The sequence below is a fragment of the Sinocyclocheilus rhinocerous genome, unplaced genomic scaffold, assembly GCF_001515625.1.
Source record: "Sinocyclocheilus rhinocerous isolate Xijiao unplaced genomic scaffold, SAMN03320098_v1.1 scaffold368, whole genome shotgun sequence".
Taxonomy (NCBI): domain Eukaryota; kingdom Metazoa; phylum Chordata; class Actinopteri; order Cypriniformes; family Cyprinidae; genus Sinocyclocheilus; species Sinocyclocheilus rhinocerous.
In genome coordinates, this window is record NW_015664681.1 from 1,179,230 (window position 1) to 1,202,838 (window position 23,609).

Below are 23,609 nucleotides of genomic sequence, written 5' to 3' on the forward strand. Positions count from 1 at the left end.
GGTGATGCATTCAACAGCGTTCAGCGGAGTCAGCACGTTGTGTTACATCTATGGACTGCGGTTGTGGATGTGGGCAAGATCTGAGGAGCATGGGGCCAGTTGAAGAACGGCGGTGTATGGCAGTGGTTTTAAAGGGCACATCTCGATCTGAGTGAAACCTACCAAGTACTAACTACTGGATTTTACCCAAAGGGAGGCTGTTCAAAACCCATGTGGTTTAGACATTTCCTTCCCGGATTTGGATACTAGTCTTTTTTTATGTGTCCAGCAAAACATGTCAACGGTGGTAGATTTATCCCAGATGTATTTACAGATTTTGTAGAAGATTTGTTCTCTTCAGGCCCCCCTCCCCCTTTTTTTGCACCTGCTTTGCTTTGTCAAAGCTCACCGAGCGCTTTAGAGCGCGCTGCTCTTACTTGCATCTCCGTACATCGTGCATGGATTCTACATGAACTGGTGGTTTTGTGAGGGCTGCAGTGATGCTCCCATTTACTGATATCGCCTCACAGCTCGCATTTCCTGACAGAAATGGGTAAGGAACCGTAGCCTAACCTAACCGGTCTGTACAGTCTATTTTAAAGCGAACCTATTTTCTTATTAAGTTGACGTTGAATGGATGCATCTCATCTTTTGAATGTGCTCCTATCTATCTATCTATCTATCTCTATCTATCTATCTATCTATCTATGCTGCAGAGGGTTATGATTTGCTTTATTTCTGTGGCTGTGATGTGGTATATTTGGGGTTATTTATTCAGCTGTCTTATGCTTTTCTGTTGCACTACTTACCATTACTTTTGCTAGAATATGGCGTTGGGTCATTCATATTCTGTTCACATGTGCATTGCTATGCTCTAAAGAGACAAGGGGAAAGAGGCAGTGTATCCATGATGGTCGACACAACTGTTTCTCATTGCCTCTAATAGACCCCAGTGACTTTTGAAGATTCCTGAATACCGCAAGTAAATGTTATTAGTTAACACACTGCAACATAACCATTTTATAATTAATTTGTGGTTGGAATAAAAAACGCAGGAAGTTCCAGGAAGGCTGGCAGCTCACACTGGTGCTAATCTGCATTTAACATTCAACCCTCAAAAGGCTTCAGAACTTCACTAAGGTAGAGAGGTGCTGTAATGGACACTATAAGCAAGTCTGATTCATTGGATAAGCTTCTGTGCTATGTATTGGTTTTTGAGAGAGTTTACATAATTTATGATGGATGATTCATGGATTCGTGGGTTGTTGCTTCACCAGTGGTGTTGAGGATTGAGGAGCTGTCTTTTTTGGGAAGGTGCTGAAAACCATTACTGTTTATGGTAGGAAAGAACATTATGAGAAGGTTAAAAAAATGGGCTGCAATAATTATCAAATTATTGCATTATGTACTTATCAGAGTAAGCATTGTATAAAAAGTTCAATCAAATAAGACTTAAATGCGCCAATTCATGTTTTTTGTTTTTATGGATGTCCTTAATGCATACTTTCCTTCAAGCATTCTTAAGCTCCTAAAATGAAAGAGTTACAGAGCAACAACAATATTTGACAAGTTAATGCTTGCAGATATAATAAAGATTCTCTCTTTGTTAGCTAAATATACTAAATGGGATTTAACTTTCCCTTTCACTGCAAATAATCCATGACAGATGTTCTGAGCATTTTCAGTCCACTGTGGACCATAATCACCTTAGCCAGCTTAAATGAAAGAATCAAATAGCTCAATTACAGTATTTTAGAGAAAATGAATTCTCCCAAATTAAATGTGTGATTAAAATCACATATCCATTGGGGTCACAATAAAAAAAAATCATTATATTAATCTGCAATTTGCAAGAATCGAGTTCTTCTGTTTCCAGTAAAGTATCTCCACCTTTCTGTTGTGGAAACATTCTTTATCTTTCTCTCTTTTCTAAGATTGTGACCTGAAATTAATTCTTGGGCTGGACATTCCTTATCCCCAAGCTCTTATTCGATTGATAATATGTCAGAAGCAGTTCAAAGAAACAAGGTTCAATGTGTAATGCAGGCACTGGCGTGCTGTCATGAAGATGAGTGTTAATGTATTGAATGTGTCTGCTGAGCCAAAAAAAATGCCAGATACCATTCAATTCCCCTAAGGCAAGGAGGAGCCTGTAAACGAGAGCATTTAGCCAATATCGCACACATTAACCTCCGTAATCTCTGCCATTTAGAGAAAAATGAAGCAGCTGAAATGCTTCTGCCCACCCTGATGCTTCATAAAGACCATCTCTAATGTGGGTCAGGCTGTGCAAAATTAAAAAAGTTTAATGACATAGATTGAAAGGATTGTATAGACTAGCTTCTTCATCTTTAGATGCAAAAGATATGCTAAAAATGGAGAGGATTGCGCTGTGGCAAAATTGTAAATGTAATGTTTTTTCTCTCAGTGCTGGAGTGTTAATGCAGTGCGGCCGAATGAATGACTGCACCGCTGGTGTACTGTTCTCGGGTCAGAGGAAGTGCTGTTAGACAAGATATAATCCAGCCAGCAGTGAGCACCGCTTCTGCCAAACACACAGCCACACTGGCTTTCTCTTTAAAAATGGTGTTTTATTAATCGTGCGGCGTCCCATTACTCTGTCCCAGCAGAATTTAAAGTAACAATAGTACAATGATGGAATTTTAAGTAGGATAAATGTCTGACTTCCTCTTTAGCTAAAATGTTTGACCTTTGGACCATTACTGTAGAATCGATAGCACTTGTTAGATGCATTCATGCTTATGTCAGCCATTGTGAAATGGCAACAAATAATTCAATTATTTTGTGGTTATTGATGAAATCTATCTGTTGTGTTTGAAGACAATATCATCTACACATACATCCCAAATACCACACTAGCAACGATACACTAAAAAATATATTTTTTTAAAGTATTTTTCTACTTCAAAATTTCATGTTTAATTCATAGTTTTTCTTGCCATTTCTTTGTCATTTTTTGTGAAATTTACTAGAAAATTAATTTCAAATTAAATCCCGCATCATTTTTTTTTTCAGTGTAGGCAATCAGTTTGTTTCATTCATTAGTACTGCCAATAAATTAAAGAATCATTCTGCTAAAAAAAATACTGGACACAAGACTACAAGGCACAAGCTTGTAAAGCTTTGTATATCCTGTAACTTTTAACAATCCTCATATCTGATCTAGTACCCAGGATGACTGAGCTTTGAAGAAACCCTCTGGTTTCTATGTGTTTTATTCAGGCATTATGTTTATGTTTAATAAGGTCTCCAGTGGCAGATTCTTGCTGATGATAATTCTGGAATCACCAAAGGCTGTTGCTGGGTCATGTGGTCTCTGTGAATGCCTGTTCACATTATTCTTCTGAGAATTTGTACCGGAGCGAAGATACCGTGGGTTATTACCTGCAGTATGTTGGTTGTCACAGTAGATCTCCCTTAACAATTTAGACTGTGCTGAGGTGAATGTGCTCCTGGAATGGCCTAACCTGGTTTCCTTGCTCATTGCCTACTTGCCTGTCGAGTAATATTGGGGTCATGGGTTCAAATCCCACTTGGAGCCATAGCAAAATTTATCAAGCATATATGTAATGAGCTACCCTGCATAGTGACACAAGCTAACAATTAGATCCATCCAAAATGGCTTCTTTTATAGACCCGTGAAGCTGTGAGAACTGATATATAAGCGCACCCTATTGATGTTTTTTGCTCTAACGCATTTTAGATCCTTCATGGTCTCTTTTATTATGTGATGTGCAATGAATCAGTTGTTGATGGAGATATCAGTGTATGATTTATAATTAGTCTGTCTGTGGTCGTTGCAAGGAGCAGATCGCCTAATGTGAATTACGTAAGAAATAGATGTAGGTCTTGGGGAACAGGATGCAGCCCAAATGGCTACAGATAAATGATGGAGCGAACATGCTGCACTGGTTTTAGTTCAGCAGCAGATGTCTAATGCCATACGCGGACGCAAAAACCCTTTCTGACAGACATTTGGCGCACTGGAGAGGAGCCAGGGTGTTGCACAGATGCATAGGAACGGAGAGGTTAGAGTTCGTGCATTTTAAATCTATGGAGATAGATCCTTTGAGCAGCTTATTAAGCAAATCTCTCATTTTAGTGAAAATGAAAATTGACTCCTATGCCCTCAGGCCTCGGTAACTGTAATAAATGTCTGTGCATTTGAAGTACTAAGGCTTTGCGGCTCAGTCAGAGCCCACCATAGAGATTGTGCCGTCACACAATAGCGACAGCCTCCGTGTTGATTGTTAATTCAGAAATCCTATGTCAACACTATATCCTACAGATGAGCCAAATGGCATAAATTGTACTGTTCAGAGAGATTAGTCAGTGGAGACAGAGAGGGAGGTGTTCTCAGCTCAGCTCAGCTTATAAATATCACTTTGCCTTGATTGCACTGTATGTTTGTCATCACCGCCGTGGAAGGCACAGTACAAATCTGGGTTGCTCATTATATTGGAACCCCTTTTCAAACAGCCACCCTCCCCTCCCCAAGAGGATGTCTTCACCCACTCTCAGCATATTTCGGATATGGGAGAGGAACTTGAAGGCAGTTGGCTTTTTCAAGCCTCTCAGATCAGTTGGCCTGGATTCACAAACAGAAGTGTGTCAAAGAGATCCGTGTCTTTGAGGCTGATAAATCACAGACTTCCTAGAATGCATACTGTTGTGACAGGGTCCGGGGTCGAAGCTTGTTCCACAATAAAAACATTTGCCAACCAACAGACTCTCCTAATATGATGGCAGAGGCGGATATAGATCGAAACAGCTTGGCATCTCGGCAGACGCATACTGACACATACTGCTATCCATGAGACAGTGTCTGGACAGAGTGGTTGAGCAGCAAATGCTGGAAGATCTAAATACATTTACTCCGTCTTAATGCTTTTGGTTTAGGTGATCATATTGCAATTTATTCAATAATGCATCTATTATGTGTTTGTCTGTTGCTTTATCTATCTTATTATTCTGGCATTCTGGCATTCTGTCATACTATTGTCCCATCATTGTATTTGTCCTTTTAGGCCTATAAAACTTCAAATTTCAAACCTTTTAAAACTTGTTTCAAATGTTTTTGACAACTTTTCTAATAAAAAAATTAGTCATAATTTCAATGAGTTTTAATTTAATTTAATTCAAATTTAAATTGCAATTCTATATCCTGTTTACTACCTCAATTCAATTCTAAAGGGAGATTGATTGTTCTGATCACTAAAAATTAGTTTCTTGTTCACACCAGATTCTTATTCATTTAAGTAAACTGCATGTGTTTTGGCACAAGAGTAGAGAACAATTTGCACAATAACTAAATAGCTTGCTAATCAAAACTGATGAGTTGTTTCTCAGTGCAACTGTCATAATCCTCACAACTTCTAAATATTATTTAATTGTGTAAGTCATCACATGCAGAATGATCCAAACATCAAAATTTGTCAGGCATACATTTATATGTGATAAATATCTAGGACCTGGAATATTTTCTGTTTACATGTAACACATTGCTGCAAAAAATAAATGTACTGTATACATACAAATGTGTACAATACAGTATTGACTTTTTCTTGTAAACTTCTACTGTTGAAATCTACTTGTGATGCACAATACAGCAGCATTATAGACAGTCAGTGTCAATAAAAAGTAGGATATGGTCCCATATATAAAAAAGTGTTGTTTCTCATTCAATTAGAGAATAGTAAGATGAGCCAAAGCGATTGAGAACAACTGTAATATAGATTGCAGTTGACGTGGTCATAAGCTTTAGATTTCACTCATCTATTCAGAGTTTAGAGGCAGATCTGTTTCATAGTTGTTCTTAAAAATATTCCTAGAGAATTCTTGCATCAAAATTGATTTCATCCTTAGCCACTTCATTTGGTTTCTGTTGGAAATTCTACCACACTCTCCAAATATTCCAGTTGTTTTATGAAACTGGAAAACAGAACGAATTGAGGTAATGTCCCGGCCTCCTCGGAGAGCCACTCAGGGTTTTGAAGCACACTGGATTTATGTGTGCCGGCATGCTTGCAGCTGAGTGCTTCAATTGGCCAGGCTTCATGCAGAGTCAATATTAATGACGGAGGAGACTATACGGCCACAGTCAGATTATAGCTTGGAGGCCCGCAGCTGCTCCTATTGTCATCTCAAGCAGGGAAAGTAATGGTTACCACTGTTTGCCTCCCTTGTTCTCTTCTGCATTGTCTGTGGTGTGCAGTCATTAAGGTTAATGACTAGGCGGAAATATTTGTTTTGAACAGTGAAAAACATAGCTCACAGGAACACGTAGGTGTGCTGAATGAGATTTGGGGCAGTGTGTTGCTTTCACAATATGTTTCTCCACCAGAAGCTAGATGTTGGGTTGCTGTAGCACGTTCCCTTCACTGAGTGAGTGCTGCCGCTCGAACGCGCATGCAGCAGAAGCTCACGTTGTAATTCATGTTTTTTGTATGTGACAGCGCTGTGTCGGTGTGATAGATATCTCGGCAGAGGCGGCGCTTCAGCCACATCTCATTCCCGCAAATGGATGCAGAGGGTCCAGCTGGATAATCCCTCTGCTGACAGGACTGCAAACAAATGAGGGCGTTCCATACGTCGCTAAATTAATCAAGCAGATTGTCATCAGCAACCACCCTTCTCATTTGAAGACTTAAACACAGGCTTCGGTTCATCTACCACGAGTCAATATAAGAAGCGTCAGCCGCTATATGTCCTACTTTTCAGAGAGCAACAGTGGTAGGTGTGATAATGACAAAGGCTAGCGTCTCGGTAACTGGGACTTCATCGATATTGAGAATGGTGTTTTATGAGTAAAACAGTCTCCCTTGTATTAATCGACCATGGGGGACCACTTAACTGAGTGAAACTGGCCGCTTCCACACACTAAGGCATGTCAGTGCATTAGAGGAGCAAAGGCTCTTTGAGTGGATTGGCTGTGTAATGCAATCTGTATGCACGGGATGAGCACCATGCTAGCTGTGGCTCCTTCATTTGTGCCCAACCAGGAGGGTCAGGCTGTTGTTGTCTTTTTCCTCACTCTCCTTGGCTGCTGTATTTTTGCCTTCCACAATTGTCAAGTTTAATTTAAGAAGAATCACAAAGCAAAACACTAAGTTCTCATGGCAACACCGAATCTGCCACATCAGTAGTATCTGTACAGTGACATCCATCACCATCGAATGATTTTTTTGAATGCCTGGTGTACATTCATACAATCTAAGAATGAATCTAATTCCAGAAATGAATTTTTGGAGTCTTCTGCTAAAGCAATTTCTGTTTTAGACAAAGATTTTGTGTTTTAATTACTACACATGGTAACTTAGCTAATGAATAATGAATGTGGCTCTGCACTGTATGTGCTCTGCCTTTTAATGCACCACTATCACTCTTTGCCTCAGTCTCCTGACTCTCTATTCTGCTCTGTCTTCCTCTGTCTCTTGAGTTCAGTTTAAGAGGCAGACAAAATGGATATATCTTCACATTAGTTTGCCAGAAAAAAAGGAGATATTGAAAGGAAAGTGAAGCAAAGCTAATGACTCTTTCTGATTGTGGGACTCATTAGCAAACCTCACTCAAGCGATTTTTTTTGATGCACCACCAAAACATCACTCTTGTATTTGAAACACACTGCAACACACTCCAACATTTGGGGTCGGTATGATTTTTTAAAATGTTTCTGAAAGTCTCCTGTGTTCACCAAGGTTGCATTTATGTGATCAAACGTGCAGTACAAAACAGTAATATTATGAAATAGGCCTATTATCATAATTTAAAATAAAATGTTCTATTTCGATACATTTTAAAAATGTAATTTATTTCTGTAATTGCAAGAATTTTCAGCAGCCATTACTCCTGTATTACTGTCACATGATCCTTCAGAAACCATTCTAACATGCTTAAGAAACATTTCTCATTATTATCAATGTTGAAAACTTCCAACGATGTAAAAGTCTTTACTGTCATTTTTGATCAATTTAATGCACACTTGCTAAATAAAATATCAATTTCTTTTTTTTTTTTAATGTAATGGAAGTGTAGATTCAATTTGAAAAAGTTAAAACATGACAATGCTGTCATTGTTTACAAATTACTTTATCTTACATTTTATTTTCTGTTTTGTGTGCAACATAAAGGAGTATCATAAAGTAGGCTGTATGATTTTCTTTCTTCTACTGAACACAAAAGAAGATATTTTGAAAGTCAAAACAACACTGGACCCCAATTACATTCATTGTATGGATCAAGTAAGACATTTTTGTAATAAAAAAAGGCATACAGTTCATACATGAGGGTGAGTAAATGATAACATTTTCATTTTGGGGTGAACTGTCCCTTTAAGCTGATATTCACTGAAAATCTTTCCCTCTACCACAACACTCAAATCCCTCACTCATTTAAATATTCAAAAGTAGTTTGCCTCAAGAACCATTACAATTCATTTGTATAAATGTTACTCGAGCGACGTTTCCTTTATGAAATACCCTAGACGGAAGTAGTGAACATGTTGGAGCTTAACCATAATGACAGTTAAGTTTTGTGACTCTCAAGGTCTTTCGAAGTGTTTACATGTCCACAGAGATGGTATAAAGGGATGGAAATGGGCTACACATATAAATTTAGCTGCTACAGTATAGGGATTGAAAGTTGCAACTTTTAGTTAAAAAAAGCCAAATTTTTTTTTTTTTAGAGAGTGTTTGTTTACTCTAGCATGCACAATACCTGATACAGCCAGATAAACTGTGTGATTTGAGCTAAAGAAGTAAAATTTATAGTACCATTGTTGTGAGATGTTATTTCAGTTTTTTGAGCTTTCTCCATTCAGGGAGATAGTAGCTGTACTTGTATGCCCATTACCCACATTGAAAATAGCTGTCCGGGGGCATCATCAACTTGCCTTAAAGGGACACTGAATATGTAGCCTGGTCTCATGTTTATACGTATTAATACATAACATTTACAAGCATACGTCAGTATTGTACGTTTTAGTGCCTGTAAAACCGTAAGTAAATGTACGTTTTATAGTACCACATTTTACGTAAAATACATACAAATTATCATGAGATCACGTTGGAATATGAGAGGTACCTTGCACAAATGGAGGAGAAGGACCCCAGGTGTTTACATAACGTATTGTACCATGCAGCATTGTAAATTCCCATTCCGTTTGATGTGAGATGAAAACAGTCATGCTGTATACTCTTGACAGTATCTCTTTCTCGTTGCCAGCAATGCTTTATGGACTGGCTGTGCAGTAGATTTAACAGGAAACAATGACAAGCACTTCAAAGTGGAATTGAACTTGGTTGATCTCAGCCATTATCAAAACACCCGTTTTGAAGATACAGACCATAAACACTGTAAACAACAGTATCAGTTTGCTTTTGCAATTGTTTAGTAGTGACTAGAGGCTCTAATGCAAATCCATGAATTATTCCTAAGCAAGCTGTCTGTGTGAGAGAAAGGGATACAGAAAGAAGTAGACAGACAGAGAGAGAGAGCGAGAGTAAGCTCTGACTCACAACTGCTGTGCAACAGCCTGGACACAATGTGGGGTCCAGTCGTTGAATTAAAATCACAGCAACTTAAAAGAGGAAAGCCTGCATTCACTGCGGCAAAACATGGCACGGTTCTCTGAAAAACCATGATACATAGTGTGTTTCACTCTTCCCGCCCCCTTGTTCTTAAATCATACTAGCGTCAAACGGGCCACAGCAGAGCAGAGCTGCTTAGACATTTTAGCCTTGCTTTTAGATGTCTTTTTTTGGATTTTAAGCTTTGTCTTTGTATTTGTATTTCTATTTACAATTACTTTATGATTTTAGCATATAATACTACATATGTGTAGCATCTTTAATAGAAGATACTAAGCGCTACATGCATTTTTCATAACATTTTTCCCTGGAGTTAAGAATGGACATTTACATTTACAAGTCATATCAGTACATACAGCTCAGAATACGTGACTCTTGCTAAATTAGGCCTATGGTAATTCAGTTGGTTAAAGGTTTAAGTTAATTTCTAGCCAGAAAGCTATTAAACACACTTAGTTGAGTTTTTATATGCTACTGTACATATGTATACATAACTATACATGTATACATACTTTTCTAATCTTTTTGTATTCTATCTATTTGTTTTCTTTTTATTTATTATACAATTAACAAAATCAAAACAGGCCACTAACACTAGCCTGCTCTATTCTTTTTCTATTCTATCTGTTTTCTTTTTATTTATTATATGATTTTTTTTTTAAACCTTGCTACGTGTACTACGTTAAGCTAACTGAGACTTGTTATAGCACATGTATATCATTGCTCTCTTGTTGATTTTGATTGCTTCCACTGTCCTCATTTGTAAATCACTTTGGAAAAGTGTAAATTTGAAGATATTTTCTACCCTAGGGGGTTTCAGTCTTTAATATGCCACTTGAACTGAAAAGAAAAAAAGACCTCGAACACTAGCTTGCTCTATTTTTTTTCTATTCTATCTGTTTTCTTTTTATTTATTATATGATTTTTTTTTTAAACCTTGCTACGTGTACTACGTTAAGCTAACTGAGACTTGTTATAGCACTTGTATATCATTGCTCTTTTGTTGATTTTGATTGCTTCCATTGTCCTCATTTGTAAGTCGCTTTGGATAAAAGCGTCTGCTAAATGTCTAAATGTAGATGTAATGTATACATAGCTAGATATCTCCACTGAGAAGGGTATTAGTACTACAGGTACTACAATTATAGAGAATTTTAAAAAAGCAATTATCCTAGACAATTATACAGTTGCTTTCATCCCAAGAATCTGGGATAAGCTTCAGCATCCCTGTGACCCCTACGTAGGACAAGCGATTTGGACAATGGTTGGATGTATTATACTGGTATTAGCGCTGGTTTGACATTAGGTGGTGCTATGAGGTAATATTTCTGTGCAGTTGCCTACACAATAACGTAAGCAATTCGATTTTAAACTTTGAATTTTATTGATTTATTTAACTAAAAATTCAAACGAAACTGAAAAATAAAGTAAATGAAATTTACACAATTAAAGGATTAGTTCAACTAAAAAAGGAAATATGTGCTATGGTGTGTCTGAGAGAATAGTGTACCTATGGAAATATCGCGGAACTGCGCATAATTGGGTCCTTCACAGAAACAAGTGAGCATATGCATGATCTAAAACAACATAAAGAAAACAATTACCGTATTGTCCCGAATATAAGACGATGTTTTTTTCTTGGAAATACATCTGAAAAAACGCGGTCGTCTTATATTCGGGCCAATACGGTATATATGCAAAATTGCTGATTTTCCTAATTGTCAATATTTAGTGATAGCCTCAGTATGGGATATTTTCCCTCACTATTACAGGTATGTATCATTGTTTCTTACCACGGCAACCACTTGCGCTTTGCCACTGAATATGTTTCTTGTATGTAAAAAGCACCTGTACACATTAGATGCAGCAAGATCGCAGAAAGAGTGTGCCACACACCATTTAAGATGATAATACAGTATTTAAGATTATTCTTTTTATTTATATATATTGATAAATGAACCATTAAAGCAATCTCACACTTTGCATACAATGTATGAATGTATACAATGTGAACTGTACAATTTTTAGTAAAAAAGTTAGCATGAAGGACCACTGGTCCAGCCGTTATTACTGTATGCTATCAGGCTAGCAGGTGCAATTATATGCATTTTTTGGTCCCACTTTATATTAGGTGATCTTAACTACTATGTACTTACATCATAAAATAAGTACAATGTACTTATTGTGCTCATATTGTATCGCAAAACACCTGCTGCTATTGAGGTGGGATACGGGTAAGGTTAGGGGCAGGTTTGGGGGTATAGGTGGGTTAAGGTGTAAGGGTTGGGTCAAAAGTGTAATTATAGATGTAATTACAGAAATTAATTACATGCAGGTATTTTTTAAAAATGTAAGTGACTGTAACAACTTGTATGTACACAATAAGTGCATTGTATCAAATGATTAATTTAAATGTAAGTGCATAGTAAAGTCCACCTAATATAAAATGGGACCCATTTTTCTAATGTCATTTTTTTATTATTAAAATGCACGATGTTTTTTTCTTGGAAATACATCTGAAAAAACGCGGTCGTCTTATATTCAGGGTCTAGACTTTGACATGTCAATAATACACCCACAACAGTAGGTGGCGCCAAAACCGCATAAAACGAGTGTGCCATGAAATACATAATGTAATGCGGGTTGTAAAGATCGCGAGTAAAAACAAACCTTACAGCTGCAGGAGTCGTGACTGTCACGTTAGCCTGATGGTACGGGTAAGGTTAGGGGCAGGTTTGGGGGTATAGGTGGGTTAAGGTGTAAGGGTTGGGTCAAAAGTGTAATTATAGATGTAATTACAGAAATTAATTACATGCAGGTATTTTTTAAAAATGTAAGTGACTGTAACAACTTGTATGTACACAATAAGTGCATTGTATCAAATGATTAATTTAAATGTAAGTGCATAGTAAAGTCCACCTAATATAAAATGGGACCCATTTTTCTAATGTCATTTTTTTATTATTAAAATGCATTGGCTGCATAACAATTAGGGTAAATAATGTGATTTTTAATGCATTTTATAAAAAATACTTTTTTTTGTTTTGTTTTATACTTTTCAGTGCAAAAACTTTCCACGTAAAAAAATCCAGATTTATTATATAAAATTCTCATTGTACAGCATAGTTTGTGTATATGGGCATAGTGTGAGGTCTAGAATACTGCAGGTACATGTTGAAAGGTGACTCTTGATTTTACATTTCATATTTCATGAGGTACAGTCCCTGTGATTCTGGATTCGTTTATATTGCATTCAGGGGTCAGTGCAGTGCGCTTTTAAAGATTGCTGTCTGCTCTGTTTTAGCATGGTCAGCACTCTTCCTCCCTGATTTTCAATTTGAACACTGAAGTAAACTGAAGGGGCCAGGCCCAGGAGTTATCGCTCTGCTTGCATAGTCTGGAAGAAGAGCGTCTTGTGCTCTGTCACTACAGATTTTACAAGTACTTTGACTTAACCACGGGGGGAAACAGCAGGGACAATAAAGTGTAACTAACCGGGTGTTAGTGTAACTAATTAATTTTTTCTCAACCTTTCTCTGGACTTTTCATTTTTGTTATATATTTGTGTTTTTACTCATAGACAGTTGAGTTGTGAACAGCTCACTAAAAAATTCTAAAACACAATGAGAATATGTGAGATCCTTATTCCTTCAGCTGTGTATTTCCACCAAGGCCGACTCCTGCCAAGACTCTCTTTGTCTAGTAATTGTATTCTTACTCAACAACTTAGCCCATTACAATATGGATTTTCTCCCAGGGATGTGGTTGGAGAGCCACATACGAGTCGTTCGAACACTTCCGCTCTGATAGATTATCTGCTAGAGTCTGTTGTGATGAAGATGACTAATACCATTATATTGGCAAATCTGATAAAGTCCTGATGTTCCCACATAGTGTGTTCAGAATTAGGGCTGTGCGATTATTCGAAATCGTCATAAAATCGCGATTTGAGCTTGCGCGATTTCTAAATCGCTTTATAGCACGATTTTTCGCGCCCCCGACCTCCCGCAGTATGCTATCCGAACCAATCAGAATGCAGCGCGCCTAAATGGAGCATGCGAACAGAACAGACCGGGCGGGCATACAAACGTAACCCCAGGTTCACAAACGCCATCTGTGGTGCGTATTTTTTCCGCGCCCATGTTAACGGATCAGAGCGTTCACACTGCACGCGATTGCGGTCCGGCAGTGCGCTCCAGGAGCAGTGAGTCTGCAGCAGTAATGCTGCGATCGTTTCCGCACAGAATCTATTTCTGCTGTGCTGCACGCGCTGAATTAAAGTGACAGCGCATTATTCGCGGTAAAAATTAACATGGATTGACACGGAAATTTAGTAATTACACCATAAATGCATATAATTAAAGTCTACTGTTTCACAGTCAACACATGGCTTTTTGGCTAGATTTAAAACAAGGAAAAGTGCACTTTTAGATAAACAAGGCAATAATAGATGGCACTCATGGTGGTAGTAAACAAAGTTATAATCAAAGTGATTATTTTGCCTTATGTCTGTTCTAGAGACATGTTACAGCTTTTTGATAAAGCTCTAACTGGTTTTCTTTTGGAAATATGTTTCAAATTCACACTGAATGCATTAATGACTGTAAAGCATGTCTGTGTGTGTCAAAATAGTGATTAAAATCGAAATCGCAAAATTGATCAAGAAATCGCGATAGGTTTTTTTTGTCCATATCGCACAGCCCTATTCAGAATAGCTACACAGAAATGTTCAGTGCCGCAGTGACATCAATTTGTCGAGAGCTGCTTTAAGTAACTGTGTTAACTGGCTCAACAGTGCTATACGTGCTTTCGTTTCATTTCCTATGGTATTATGGTTTCAGCACAACAATATGATCAAGATGGAGATTAAATCTTCACTAACCAGCTTTTTTCGCTAACATGCTGCAGTGCTGTGGGATGTGGTTTTGGCAGAAGTCCTGACAGTTTAAAAGTGCACCAATATTTTTGCTAACAAGGCCCTCACGACATCAGGAAACATGGTGTACCTTCGGCTGCACCTTCCCACAGTCAATGTATTGCCCCCACGGCTCCTGCCTCTGCCTGAGTTTTGCAGAAACATGCTTAATACAGCACTGCACCGTCTATTCTCCAGCAAATCCAAATAGCTTTCTGCAGGACAGTACATGCCATATCTCATGGTTAAATGATTCCAGTCAATATTTAAGGCCATCGAAAGACCATAAACCTGACTATCGGCATGAGGTCCTCTAATGATTTAGCAACTGGCCGTAAATATAGACAGCGGATTTGATTTAAGTCAATATCTGTAACTCATCTATAACTGTGAGTTTCCCTGTAGTATCGCACAGTTGAGTGTTGTTCATTAGACAATGCAAGTTCTCTTTTTGCTGTGAATATAAATAGGTGACTAAATTAACTGTGGAAGGTCATAATTTCCCAAGGGAGGGTTGCTAACATGCTTACAAGTAATGATTGCAATTTCATTTTCTTGATTTAATAGGCCAGAGGAAAAACAATTAAATTGCAAGTGATTCTCTGTGTGTTTGTGCCTGTGTTTATCTCCGCAGATTCAAACTATTGAAAGTTGGAGCTCTCGTCTGAAGGCCCAAGGGTATCTGGGCTGAGCTAATGATAATTCTGAGGTAGTTAATTTAACAAGTTCATCAGATTGATACTATTAGTAGTGATATTAAAAGCGGCAAGACTAATGGAATGTTCAAATATCAATAGTAATTACATGAACTTATTATTAAAGGCTAGGTAATTGTAGATGAATGTTAGCAGGATACCATAAGGAAATCCCAATACTAACTAGTGTTGTACTCAAGACCACCTAAACTGAGACCAAGGCAGAGTGAGACTAGGTCAAGACCAAAACCAGACCAGAATCCTTAAATTCATCTGAAAGATCCACATTTACTGCCTAAATAATGTCTTGAAAAAAAAATAAAAAATCATTTTCACTACAATTATAACTGTGTAAACAATGTTATGAACATTCTGAATATAGAAATATGATGGAAAAATAAGTGACATTAAATAATATTAAACTAAAACCGACAGTAAGTGGTGGCAAATCACTTAATGAGCGAGTTGTGGAATCATTTATTCAACTTCTTTGTTCAAATAAGCTGATTCATTCAGTAACAGAACACCGCTGTGTGTTGCTCGGAAATACACGACAGTTTGTTGGTGCAAAAATTGTGTCTTAAATGTAAGTCACTTAATATTAGCTTCTGGTTTACTGAATGTTCGTGTAAAATCAATATCACTTTTGCAATCATGCTGATATTTGCGAAAACAGCTCTCTTGCTCTTGTGATATTACTCAATTACATCATGTTAGAATATAAAATGCATGATCTCATACCAGTACTTTTTTGTGAACATTAATAATAGTGCTGTCAAACGATTAATCGAATCCAAAATAAACATTTTTGTTTACATAATATATGTGTGTGTACTGTGTATATTTATTATATATATAATAATATAATAATACAATATATAATATATAATGTAAACAAAAACGTTTATTTTGGATGCGATTGATCACGATTAATCGTTTGACAGCACTAATTAATAATACTTTTTGTGACAAAAGAACAGTCACAAACAAAACAACAGTAACAAAAGAAATCAAATTAGAAATGTGTATATATTTATTTACAGTATGTTGATTGCATTTAAAGCAGTAAGTTTTAGATCCAATCACATTAATAATGTTAACAAATGAATCAGACAATGCACTGGCAATTTAGTGATTATCCCTGCAGCTGTGGTCTTGACAGGTCTTGAAATAAAATCCCAAGTCCTCTTAAGCTGCGTATACACTACACAATTTAAGGGCCGATTTTCACTCGCTGACAGTTTTCTGAAGATCGATAAATGCAAAATCTAAGGCAAATCAGTGCTCATTAACATCATTAACATCTGCATAGTGTGAATTATCAAAGAGGTGATCTAAGAGAAGCACAATGCGTCGCAGATGCCTCAGATGCCTATAGCAGGCTATATATCTGTCCTGTCTGCGACTCAGAGCCTTGCAGTATGAAATGCGTTATGACTGAAAATGACACCAGCTACAACATACAACCAATGAGAGAGCAAGATACAGGGCAAAGTATATTTCTGTTTCTCTTTCTTTCTTTTTTTTGCTGCAATTCAGCACAGAAAGCCTGGATCGCAAGTTTCTTCTAGCGCATGCGTTTGGTAAACAAGACAGTCTGGGGATTCTTCCTATAGTGAAATATTGTGCAATGTAAGAGCCAGTAGGCCTTTAGTTACAATTTACCAGCTAACTGGTCGCAAGGAGAGACAGTTTTGGTGGATGAGTACTCACTAGGAGGCAGTCCTGTGGGTGGCCCTGTCTGACCAATCCCAGTGGGGCCTTGCTGCAGGCCAGTGGGGGGCATACCAGGCTGAGTAGGCATCATGCCCTGCTTCTGTAACCGTGTCTTTCGCTTCTCTTCCAGTTCCTTCTGGATCTTATAAATCTTCTCCGCCAGCAGGTGATAATACTCCGCCTGAAAGTGTGATGTATAAATAGTGACATAAATCAGTGATTACAACAATAAACACAAATCATTAACAGCCAACAAAGACAATATACACACCCTGCTGTTAGCGGACTCATACATATCCCCCTCAACTTTACGCGCATAGGCCACTAGATTCTCCATCCGCCGGTCCTTCAGTGCAGCTGGGTCTGGAGTGGGAAAAATGGCCTGGACTCTGAAGAAATAGAACAGCAGCAAGGGGCATGGAAATGAATATTAAATGAATATCAGAAGCCTTTGTTTTCACTGGTTATTTATTGGTCATTATTATTATTATGAAGCAATTGAAGTACTTGTTCTTCCACTATGATTTATTTATTTATTTTTACTGCCATACCAGCATCTATGGCTATTTTCATGGCAAGATTAATGTATTTTAAAAGAAAGTTATAGTAATAACACAGTAGTAATGAAAAACAACAACAACAACAACAACAACAATTGACAACCAACTCACATCAATATAACAAATATAAGCAGTTAAAAAAAGCTGTCAGACGATTAATCGAATCCAAAATAAACGTTTTTGTTTACATAATATATGTGTGTGTACTGTGTATATTTATTATATATATAATAATATAATAATACAATATATAATATATAATGTAAACAAAAACGTTTATTTTGGATGCGATTGATCACGATTAATCGTTTGACAGCACTAATTAATAATACTTTTTGTGACAAAAGAACAGTCACAAACAAAACAACAGTAACAAAAGAAATCAAATTAGAAATAAGTGTATATATTTATTTACAGTATGTTGATTGCATTTAAAGCAGTAAGTTTTAGATCCAATCACATTAATAATGTTAACAAATGAATCAGACAATGCACTGGCAATTTAGTGATTATCCCTGCAGCTGTGGTCTTGACAGGTCTTGAAATAAAATCCCAAGTCCTCTTAAGCTGCGTATACACTACACAATTTAAGGGCCGATTTTCACTCGCTGACAGTTTTCTGAAGATCGATAAATGCAAAATCTAAGGCAAATCAGTGCTCATTAACATCAGTGATGATTGCATAGTGTGAATTATCAAAGAGGTGATCTAAGAGAAGCACAATGCGTCGCAGATGCCTAGGAAATATTTAGCAGGCTATATATCTGTCCTGTCTGCGACTCAGAGCCTTGCAGTATGAAATGCGTTATGACTGAAAATGACACCAGCTACAACATACAACCAATGAGAGAGCAAGATACAGGGCAAAGTATATTTCTGTTTCTCTTTCTTTCTTTTTTTTGCTGCAATTCAGCACAGAAAGCCTGGATCGCAAGTTTCTTCTAGCGCATGCGTTTGGTAAACAAGACAGTCTGGGGATTCTTCCTATAGTGAAATATTGTGCAATGTGTAACCCTTGGCTGCCAGTCCGTCATGTAATGTACAAACCAGAGTAGCTTTATGAACAGTCATATAGTATTAGACAGAGTCAAGACCAAAACCAAAATGGCCCTGAGACCAAGACCGAGACGTGAGTACTGCAACACTAATACTAACATTATAAAGTTTTGGCTTTAGCCGTTTTTGGTGGAAACATTAGATCAATGGATCATCTCCCTGCAGCCTGATCCACCCACACAGCCAGAGAAGAGCGAGGGGGGGGGAAGAGTGATTACGGCCATTTCATCTGATTATTCATCAGTGTCATTATGATAATGGAGGCAGCATAAGTTATTTTGGCACAATCCAATGATTATGGCGATTATACCTGGCCATAGATGCTTCAGTCTAAATGACTTGACAGGCTAAGACTCCTACTGGATGCGCAGAGGAAGCTGAGGAAGATCTATGTGGGAGTAATTTGCATTACTCCCTCGTTTTGTATCTATTTTCTCTGCCTAAACCGCTTGAAAAGCCCTTCTAAGAGTCATCTTAAGCTGAGTGTACACTACCCAATTTAAGGCTGCTTTTCACTCTCTCAGTGAAGATCACATAGTGTGAATTTTTAAAAAGGCGATATAAGAGTAGCGCAATGCATTGCAGATGCCTAGGAAATATTTAGCAGGCTATTTATCTGTCTCTGAGCATTGCAGTGTAGAATGTGTTATGACTGAAAATGACACCAGCTATGACATACAGCCAATGAGAGAGCAGGATACCGGGCAAATATATTTTAGTTTTTCCTTTTTTTCCTTTTTTTTTTTTTTTTTTTATACTGCAAATCAGCACACAGAAAAACTGGATTGCAAGTTTCTTCTAGCACATGCAAATTTAGGATTCTTGCTATAGTGAAATATTGTGTAATATGTAACCCCTGGCTGCCAATTCGTTATGTAATGCGCAAACACAGCAGCTTCAAGAACAGTTGTGTAGTGTGAAAGGAACAGCGATCCGACGACTTTGAAAATTGTGTAGTGTATGGGTGCCATTATTCTGAGACCAAGACAAGACCATGTAGCTACAAATGTGGCTGATACCGTGACAAGACCGAAAACTTCTTGAGACCAAGACTGGTCTTGAGAACTACAACACTATTACTATCATTATAAAATTTTGGCTTTAGACATATTTGGTGGGAACATTAGATCTATGGTCAACATCTCCCTGCAGCCTGATCCACCCACACAACCAGAGAAGAGCGAGGGGAGAAAAAGAGTGATTACGGCCATTTCATCTGACTATTCATCAGTGTCATTATGATAATGGAGGCAGCATAAGTTATTTTGGCACAATCCAATGATTATGGCGATTATACCTGGCCATAGATGCTTCAGTCTAAATGACTTGACAGGCTAAGACTCCTACTGGATGCGCAGAGGAAGCTGAGGAAGATCTATGTGGGAGTAATTTGCATTACTCCCTCGTTTTGTATCTATTTTCTCTGCCTAAACTGCTTGAAAAGCCCTTCTAAGAGGCAAGTAAGATATTGATTTTTTACTTGTTTAAACACACCGGTAGGATAGGGCTTCGATCATTTGAAAGATGTGCATCACCCTCCTTAGAATATACTGACGTTCAGATGCAGAATTGAATTGTATTGTACACCCTGTTGTTTAATGCAGTAACGGATTTTGGTTTTATTTCAACATTGCAATAATTTTAATGACCGTGAAATAAATTGCAGAAGGATCATACTTTTCACAATTACTTTGAAATCATACTACAGCGTCAGTTTTATTCCATTGTTTAATGTTATTGTGTACTCAAGGTGAACATGACATGCACTTATTGTGCACTTCAGTCTTTGTAAATTTAAATGGAGGGCTTCCATTTGTAAAGCCTCTTCTTTGGCTTCAACACAGTCTCCCCATTTAAGTAAAGACCTTGGCAGGCATCCCATAAGCAAAATCCTTTCTGTAAGCCATTGTTTCCAGGTCCTGAGGAGCCAACACAGTGTCTCCTGAGAACTCACTTTAGCGTGTTGTTTGGTTTGTCCTTTTACACTTCTAGGGCAAATAAGCAGAGCACACTCCAGAACATTGTACTGTGTATTTAAACGTTTTTACATAATATTTAGATTTAGTTAATAACTGCTTATGCAATTTTATGTTGCCTCTAACCCCAGCAATGAAAATGCAAAAGGGAAATTATGCACATACCATTTACCTTAGTTAAAAAGCATTAAATATTTCGCAAACACATTTTATTAGGTGTAGTGTGAGATGTTTGCCGCTTTGTACTCACAACACATCCATGACTTGACTGCATTTGGATGTATATTCCTCTATAACACTAAATCGATCGTTGTCCTTGTGGAGACCCTTGGTGTCCTAAATGGAGGAAACAGAGATTTACTGAGATAGCAAACAGAGGAGCACAGTGTACCGAAGGATTGCTTCCAAGGATAAGCTATAAGATTCTCTGAATATTAATTGGCTGATTTACCACCAAATACATAACCCTGCCATGAAAAAAGATCGGTTAATCATTCAGATCATTATGAGCCGTTTTTATTTATTTTAAAAATATTTATTTTGTAATCTGGGGATAAACAACATAAAATGATAATGAGCAATAGTGCAATAGATTGCAGCTGGTATAATGACTTTAATCAGTGTCCCTCCTAGTGTTCTATTGGAGCTGTTAAAAAAAGACACATTCATCATTTGCCAGTCCACTCATTTAACTCCTTCTCTCTGATGTCTTAGCATTTTAAAGAGTTATCAGATTGACTTTGAAGTAAATTGCAGAGAATGACTGAGAACAAGTTATTATGGAGCCAGATCAGCCTCAAAAATAACACATTTGCAAAACAAAATTCATAAATGCACAGCACAATTTACATTTACAAAATCCGATTCGTAAATTCAAAACACAATTCATAAATACACAAGCGCATCCCATACACCGCACGACTCCGAGAGTCTCTGTGAACAAAAGCACAAACGGAACAAACCAACAGGAGGCAATACCATCATCTTTCTCCTTTTATTCCAGACACAGAATAAGAACATACACAGACAAGGCCATATCGCCAAGTGCCTCCCCTACACATCTCTCTCCATGACGGTGACAGCCACACTTTTTATGCTAATTGTTGACAGGACGCTAACATCTTTATGTCGAGACTTTTAATTTGGTTATTACAAAGTGCGAACACTTGCATCCCATACACCGCACGACTCCGAGAGTGTCTGTGAACAGAAGCACAAACGGAACAAACCAACAGGTGGCAGTATCATCATCTTTCTCCTTTTATTCCAGACACAGAATAAGGACATACCCAAACAAGGCCATATCGCCAAGTGCCTCCCCTACACATCTCTCTCCATGACGGTGACAGCCACACTTTTTATAACAAGGCAGTAAATGAACCAAACCCACCCGAACTAACTTGAACATAAACACAAATAACATTGCTAACGGTTATAGCCACCAGTAAACTTACAGCTGTGCTTTTTGATTGCGAATGAGCTTAGACTGTAGCACTCATGTGAACATTATGAACATAATGACCAAGAATAGGTTGTCTGTTTGAGATGATATTAAAATAAATTAGTCTAAAAGCTGAAAAAAACACCATTTCAAAAGCTCTCTGAAGGAGGTTAATGTTTATTAGATTTTTATACTGATGTCCCTTTATTTTATTCATCTTGAACTTTGTAAAGAAGCGTATTTTAATTTGTTTACTCAAAAAATCAGTTTCATCAACTTCATATTTGTCTTTATTTTTTATTTGTGTGTGTGTGTGTGTGTGTGTGTGTGTGTGTTACATATATGTGTTCAAGTTTTATCTGTGGAGCACTAAAGTAATTAATTTGATTGGCGTAAGAGGCCTCAAGGAATATGCAGGCTTTGGAAAGTGTACTGCATGGAAAAATTCAGTCAAAACGCATTAAATTAGTGCTTTACTCTCAAGATTCATCATCATCAACAAAGAGCAAGGACAAGCCTTGTATATGCGTTCGAATATTTATGAAATTGCTTATGCTCATTAAAATGTTGTTATTGCTTGTGATTTAAAAAAGTATTGATTCCTATAGGAAATGGCAGCAGTTTTCAAAGAAACAAAATATTATGCATATATCATCAAATTATTTGGAATTTTTCCCGGCAGCATATTTATATCTTAATAATAACAACATATACTCTCAATAAGGTACATGTTAGTACTTTAAAAATTGTTTACCCCTAAAAGGTACATATTACTACCTACAGTGTACATATTAGTACCATTTGAAAGGGCGCTGTATGTCCCCAGTGACCGTTTTGTATCTTATTTCTGAGTGTATAATGAAGCCTTTGCATAATCAGACAGATAGAGACTGGATTAAAATATGTCAAACACATGAGTTTGAATGTGACAGTTGTGAAAAGTGTGTGTCAGAAAGCTTAGTTACTGCCTAAGACTTGCTGTTTTATACTTGTAGGTTTTATGCATGTAGGATGATCTGTGGATTACTATTATGTAATTAATGCGATACAAATGTTAGTTTTACATTTTAGAGTAATTCACGTGCCTCCAATTTTTTGATGCAGGCCTCGAGCTAATCACTCAATCAATTCCTGAGAGATTAGTTTGCTACCTCTGTAAATTCCATGGTTATTTTTGGTAATGAAAAAGAGGCTCCTGCCAGGACATGCCCTGATTACCTCACGCATCCCATTAAATGTACATCCATTGGAAGTTCTCTCAGCTTCTCACAGTAAGGTGTCAATTACGCTGCTGCTAAACATTCATTGCCTACTAGCAAGATTAACGTCTCACTGTGACTAAATCAATCAGAGTCCTCACTTTTAACAATTTTATAAGATGATCAGCAGCACAGATGCACAGTGAGACCATCCGAGACGTTTCAATAGGATATTACAGACAAGAGAGATGAATAATTCTAATTGAATCATTAATTTTATTCTAAGGAGACTGAGATATTTAAACTTGATCATCACTGACAAAGTATGTGATATTTTTCAGTCTGGATTCAGACTGCTTCTAACAACAGACTAATCTAATACTGACAAAAGTCAAGTTCACAATCATCTGCAGCATTTATGTATTGTATATCAACCAACATGCAGCCCACTCATGCATTGAGGT

General features: G+C 37.3%; 1 protein-coding gene across 1 annotated transcript in view; it reads left to right on the forward strand.

Moving 5' to 3' along the window:
- Positions 1-251: 251 nt before the first annotated feature.
- lrrc4cb (leucine rich repeat containing 4C, genome duplicate b) overlaps positions 252-23,609 on the forward strand; it is a 28,760-nt gene continuing 5,402 nt past the window's right edge. The window contains exon 1 of the mRNA XM_016541066.1: positions 252-532. The gene's annotated coding sequence lies outside the window, so the exon portion shown is untranslated. The remainder of the gene's footprint in view (positions 533-23,609) is intronic.